Source organism: Amblyraja radiata, chromosome 8, assembly GCF_010909765.2.
Source record: "Amblyraja radiata isolate CabotCenter1 chromosome 8, sAmbRad1.1.pri, whole genome shotgun sequence".
Classification (NCBI taxonomy): domain Eukaryota; kingdom Metazoa; phylum Chordata; class Chondrichthyes; order Rajiformes; family Rajidae; genus Amblyraja; species Amblyraja radiata.
The window spans coordinates 6924529-6931747 of NC_045963.1; positions in this window are offsets into that span (position 1 = coordinate 6924529).

The following is a 7219-nucleotide window of genomic DNA, read 5'->3' on the forward strand; positions in this document are numbered from 1 at the left end:
GGGGGTGAGCTGTATTGTCCGGGATGCTCCGCAGTTTGAGGAGCATCCTCCCCTCCAAGACCAACCTCCCGTGAATCCAACTCCAACTCCGCCCCCAGGACGGAGCCAGCCTTCCTGATGAGTTTGTTGATCCTATTGGCGTCCGTGGCCTTGCCCTGCTGTCCCGGCACACGGCAGTGAAGAAGATGGCACTGGCATTGGTAGAACATCTGCAGCATCTTACTGCAGATGTTGAAGAGAAACATCCCCAATTCCATCCAGCTTACCTTGCCTTCTCAGAAGTAAGTGACCCGGTGAGTAGGATTCCTGTACGAGCTTGCAACGTTCAAGATGTTGTATGCTCTACCCAGGCCTTTCACTATTCGGTAAGTTTCAATGAGGTTGCCCCTCCAAATTAAATGAGTTTTGATCATTGTGTTTACACTGGCAAGATAATCCGTAACCAGAGGACACAGATTTAGGATGATGGACAAGCAAGGAGAGATGAGAATGTCTTTTACACACAGGGAATTATTGTGAGTGACATTCTGTCCTCCAGTTTCAATTCCATTTGGAATATTTTGGAGACCAAGAACCAAGGACTTGACCCAAAATATTGCCTGGCCTCCCGTTCTGCCTTGAATCCAGCAGATGAACTTTGCATATTACCTTTTTCAGTAACTGTCATTTCTCCCACTATCCCAGCCCTCTATCCCATTCCCCTGTCCCCTTTCTCTGCCTCAGAGGGTGGTGGAGGCAGGTTCTCTGGATGCTTTCAAGAGAGAGCTAGATAGGGCTCTTAAAAATAGCGGAGTCAGGGGATATGGGGAGAAGGCAGGAACGGGGGTACTGATTGGGGATGATCAGCCATGATCACATTGAATGGCGGTGCTGGCTGGAAGGGCCGAATGGCCTCCTCCTGCACCTATTGTCTATTGTCTATCTGTATCCTTTTCACCTTTCATGCCTCTCCTCCACATAACCCATTTGTATTAGGTCATAAGGTCATGTGATAGGAGTAGGATTAGGCCATTCGGCCCATCATGTCTACTCCGCCATTCAATCATGGCTGATCTATCCCTCCCTCTTAAGTCCATTTCCTCCATCATTGGCCTTTATCCACTGGCCTTTATCCGCCAATCAAAACGCCCTTCAACTGTATCCACCTATCACTTACCACAGAGTTTGTCCTGCTCCCACCTCATTTCCATCTTTCCCCCTCCGAACCTGAAATGTCGCTTATCCATGACCTCCAGAGATATTGCCTGAGCCCCTGAGTTACTCCAGCATTTTGTGTTTTTTTTGTAAACCAGCATCTCCAGTTCCATGTGTCTTCTTTGTCTGCCCCGCTGAGTTCCTCTTGCTATTTGTATTTTACTGATTGCTATTTTTTGCTGTTTCATTGTAATTTTGTTTCAGTTCCCCATCCTCTTTCCAATATCCATACCATCGTGGCCAGCATCAGTGGCTTTACACATCCAGTATAAATACCATACAATGAGAAGGCAACATGCAAACTCATAATGGAAACTTTATTCTGCATTACACAATAATATCTAATACTTTTCAATACTTGCCAAAGGAAAATAGATTACATTTAAAATCTTATATATCTATTCTGCAAAAGTGCTTTTTGAGAATATGACAGAACATAGAAACATAGAAACATAGAAAATAGGTGCAGGAGTAGGCCATTCAGCCCTTCGAGCCTGCACCGCCATTCAATATGATCATGGCTGATCATCCAACTCAGTATCCTGTACCTGCCTTCTCTCCATTCCCCCTGATCCCATTAGCCACAAGGGCCACATCTAACTCCCTCTTAAATATAGCCAATGAACTGGCCTCAACTACCTTCTGTGGCAGAGAATTCCAGAGATTCACCACTCTCTGTGTGAAAAATGTTTTTCTCATCTCGGTCCTAAAAGATTTCCCCCTTATCCTTAAACTGTGACCCCTTGTTCTGGACTTCCCCAACATCAGGAATAATCTTCCTGCATCTAGCCTGTCCAACCCCTTAAGAATTTTGTACGTTTCTATAAGATCCCCCCTCAATCTTCTAAATTCTAGCGAGTACAAGCCGAGTCTATTGGTCTAAAACGGCACCAGTTCCACAGATTTTCGTTTTATTTGCCACGGAATAATTTATATTTCCTACTTTTAAGAATGCTCATCCTGAGATATGTTTCCAGTCATGCATTAATTGGAAATGATCATGGCTTACCAAACCTGCTGTGCTTAGTTCATATGTAAAGGGAAATGCTCTAGTTGTAAGTGAGCAGTCTGGGCAAGTTCACACAAATGTCACAAAACTACACCGAGAGAAATAATATCAATTCTTGCATTCTGAGCTTTCAATTCTTTATTTTATATGCTGGACTCTTTTCAAATCAACTCTTCATTCAAGCCAGTCAGATTTATACTGGGTGAAACGGGATCCATCAGTTACAAGTAAAACTCAGCTTGCCTTGAAAGGCAGGCCTTGTCACCATATCTGCCTGTGCCATCGTGATCCTAGTATCTCCCTTCTCCATCACCCTCTGCAGTCTGCTTTGAGGATGCTCTTGCTTGAATGATTAAAAAATGCAGCATGGAAACAGGCCCTTCAGCCCACTGAGTCCATGCCGACCATCGATCACATGTTCACACTGGTGTAGGAAGGAACTGCAGATGCTGGTTTACACCGAAGATAGAAACAAAATGTTGGAGGAACTCAGCGGGCCAGGCAGCATCATTGGATAGAAGGAATGGGTGACGTTTCGGGTCGAGACTCTTCTTCACGTTCTATGTTATCCCACTTTCTCATCCACTAGGGGCAGTTTACACTTTACCCACAATTAACCCACAAACCCAAACGTCTTTGGGATGTGGGAGGAAACCGGAGCACCCGGAGGAAACCCACGTGGTCACAGGGAGAATGTGCAAACTCCACACAGACAGCACCCGGGATCAGGATAGAACTTGGCTCTCTGGCGCGGTAAGGCAGTGGCTCTACCAACTGTGGAATCAAAGACTCTTTCACGAGACACAAGCAGACCATTCAGCCATCATGCCTGTGCTGTCTCTTTATCTCACAGTAAACAGTGAATCCATTTCAGTAGCACATCAAACCCCTGGAATGTTGTCGATCTTCTCGTTCTCAATCTGTGGCACCACACATATAGTATCCTGCAGGTTCTGCTAGTGTGCTGTGCATATGCTTTCATTCATGTCTCTCTGCCTGAGAAACAGCAGCCTAGCATGCATCAGCTTGAACCAGAGTCACAGAGTCATTCAACAGGGCAGGCCCTTCAGTCCAACTCATCCCTGCAGACCAAGATGCCCCATCTACACCTATCCCACTGGCCCACATATGGCCCTAACCCTTCTTTAAATCTTTCCTATCCATGCATCTATCCAGGTGACCTTTAAAAGTTGTAGCGCCAGCTCAATCCATACTCCCACCACCGTCTGTGGAAACATTTGCCACTCATTAAATCTGTCCCCCTCACCTTAAACCTATGTTTCCTCTCCTTTGGGTAAAGGACTCAGTGCCTTCACCTTATCTATCCCCTCATTTTCTGTGCTGTATGACTCGAATCAGTCCGAAGAAGGGTCCCAACCCGAAATGTCACCCGTCCATTCCCTCCACAGATGCTGCCTGACCTGCTGAGTTCCTCCAGCACTCTGTGACCCCGATGTCTACCCTTCCCTCCAACCACTGAAAATATCCCAAAGGACAAATCAAACTTCGGATTATGGCTCAGTACCAACCATTAACAGGTAACGCTGATCTAGAACAGTATACAGTAAAGTCAATATCATATTCTTTGTTATACAAACACTTTAACAAAAGTTTTAGAATATATACCATTTATCATTAATCACACAAATATTCACTGAAATATAACTGAACATAAAGGGGATAACAGTCATAAATCTTATGTAAAAATACCGTTAAAAAAAACCTTCAGCAAAGTCTGCTTCTTTACTAATGTTCCTGCACTGGTCCGTTTGTGAAATGGGGTCACAATGTTCAGCGAGGTATAAATAGGAGAGATTTGAGGATTAGGCCAGGGTCTCTGCCCTTTGTGAACACTCTGAATTCTATGGAGTAAACAGAACGGTGGTCTAACTATAATATTCACGAGGTAAGACTGTGATGCAGGGGGTGTATAACGAACGACACCCCGTTTACAAATACCCATGTCCTGTTGCATGGTATCTGAACACAGAGTTGTTTTACACAGAGCCATTAGTGACTGCATTGCATTCCTCAGCGGCCATCTATTTCCCAACATATTAATCTCCCAGCAGCCAATCTACCATCATCCGCTGCTTTCTGCATGGGCACCAATACATGGGCACCAATACACGGGCACCAATGCATGCGCACCAATACATGGGCACCCATGCATGGACACCAATGCATGGCCACCAATGCATGGGCACCAATACATGGGCACCAATACACGGGCACCAATGCATGCGCACCAATACATGGGCACCCATGCATGGACACCAATGCATGGCCACCAATGCATGGTGTCTTTATGCATGGGCGCCAATGCATGCGCTCCAACTACATGGTCGCCAGTGCATGCGCGCCAATGCATGGCGCCAGTGCATGGGTGCCAATGCATGGGCGCCAATACATCACACAATGCACATTATATCCAGCAGCCACGTATCACCCACATCATAAAAGCCCCAGAACTCAACCATTACCCAGACCAGACTCCCCGCCATTGATTCCATTCTACGCTTCGCGCTGCCTTGGAAAAGCAGCCAATGTAATCAAATACTTGTCCCACCATGGTCGTTCCTACTTCTCCCTACTCACTTCAAAAGAAGGTCCAGAAGTTTCAAATTAGGCCCCACCAGACTCAGGAATAGCCTCTTCCCCTCTGTTATCAGTCTTCTAAACGGTCCTTCCATAACCTATGGTACTGTCCGATTCACCTCTACCCCATTGCAGACATTGAAAATCTTATAGAAACATATAAAATTATAGAAACATATAAAATTATAAAAGGACTGGACAAGCTAGATGCAGGAAAAATGTTCCCAATGTTGGGCAAGTCCAGAACCAGGGGCCACAGTCTTAGAATAAAGGGGAGGCCATTTAAGACTGAGGTGAGAAAAAACTTTTTCACCCAGAGAGTCGTGAATTTGTGGAATTCCCTGCCACAGAGGGCAGTGGAGGCCAAGTCACTGGATGGATTAAAGAGAGAGTTAGATAGAGCTCTAGGGACTAGTGGAACCAAGGGATATGGGGAGAAGGCAGGCACGGGTTATTGATTGGGGACGATCAGCCATGATCGCAATGAATGGCGGTGCTGGCTCGAGGAGGGCCGAATGGCCTCCTCCGGCACCTATTTTCTATGTTTCTATGCCTCTGGAACTGATGCGCTACAAATGCTGAGAACTATTTTCTGCATTCTGTATCTTCCCCTTTGCTCCACCTGTTATACTTCGGTTTGAACTTATTGTACTAATGTATAGTATTATATGATGTGATTGGATTGCTAACAAAACAAAGTTTTCACTACCTCGGCACATGTGACAAACATAAACCTCCACCTGGTACACACCACAGAACGCATATACTCTGCCTCATTCTTAAATTCATTTGGAGAATGTAGACATCGGTAAATATTTTATTCCCTCTCCCTAATTGCCCTATAGTTTAGAGGCTTGCTTGGCCATTTTAATGTCTCTGCATCATTGTACTACATTTGTGAACCACTGGACTAGCGGGCTTGAGCTACAGGGAGAGGTTGGATAGGCTGGGACTCATCTCTCTGGAGCGTTGGAGGCTGAGGGGTGACCCTATTGAGGTGGACAAGATCATGAGGGGCACGGATAAAGTGAACGCTCACAGTCTATTCCCCAGGGTAGAGGATTCTAAAACTAGAGGGCACAAGCTTAAGGTGAAAGGGGGGAGATTTAAAAGGGACCTCAGGGACTCAGAGGCTAGTCCTTATTTGGAACGATCTGCCAGAAGAAGCTATGGAAGCAGATGCAATGACTTCTAAATAACATTTGGACAGAGATGTGGGCAGGAAGGTTTTAGGAACATAGATAGAAACATAGAAAATAGGTGCAGGAGGAGGCTATTGTCGAGCCAGCACCGCCATTCAATGTGATCATGGCTGATCGTCCCCTATCAATAACCCGTGCCTACTCCCCATATCCCTTGATTTCACTAGCCCCTAGAGCTCTATCTAACTCTCCCTTAAATCCATCCAGTAACTTGGCCTCCACTGCCCTCTGTGGCAGGGAATTTCATCAATTCACAACTCTCTGGGTGAAAAAGTTTTTTCTCACCTCAGTCTTAAATGGCCTCCCCTTTATTCTAAGACTGTGGCCCCTGGTTCTGGACTCGCCCAACATTGGGAACATTTTTCCTGCATCTAGCTTGTCCAGTACTTTTAAAATTTTATATGTTTCTATAAGATATCCCATCATCCTTCTAAACTCCAGTGAATACAAGCCTAGTCTTTTCAATCTTTCCTCATATGACAGTCCCGCCATCCCAGGGATCAATCTTGTGAATCTACGCTGCACTGCCTCAATCACAAGGATGTTCTTCCTCAAATTAGGAGACCAAAACTGTATACAATACTCCAGATGTGGTCTCACCAGAGCCCTATACAACTGCAGAAGAACCTCTTTACTCCTATACTGAAATCCTCTTGTTATGAAGGCCAACATTCCATTAGCTTTCTTCACTGCCTGCTGTACCTGCACGCCAACTTTCAGTGCCCGGTGTACAAGGACGCCCAGGTCTCGCTGTACCTCCCCCTTACCAAACCTAACCCCATTGAGATAATAATCTGCCCCCTTGTTTTTGCCGCCAAAGTGGATAACCTCACATTTATCTATATTATACTGCATCTGCCACGCAGTATAATGCAGTTTTAGAGGTATATTGACCAAATGCAGACAAATGGGACCAGCGCATTCTCCCAACATGGTTGGCAGGACAAGGCTGTGCAGTTCAATGACTCTAGGACACTATCTGCCTCAGTAGCAGAAGAACATCCATCCAAGCTGAACAAAAAACTCCTCGATATGCATAGTTAAATATTCAATAGGCCCAGATATATTCAGCAGGCATTTGAAGAAGAGGGTTCCACTATCTTTAGTACGATCACAGCCCTAGAGAGCGTAAGACTAGTTGGAAAATTATGCCTATAATTCCAGACTGTTACCAGAGGAAGCAGTTGCCTTCTTATCTCCTCTCTCAAATCATGTT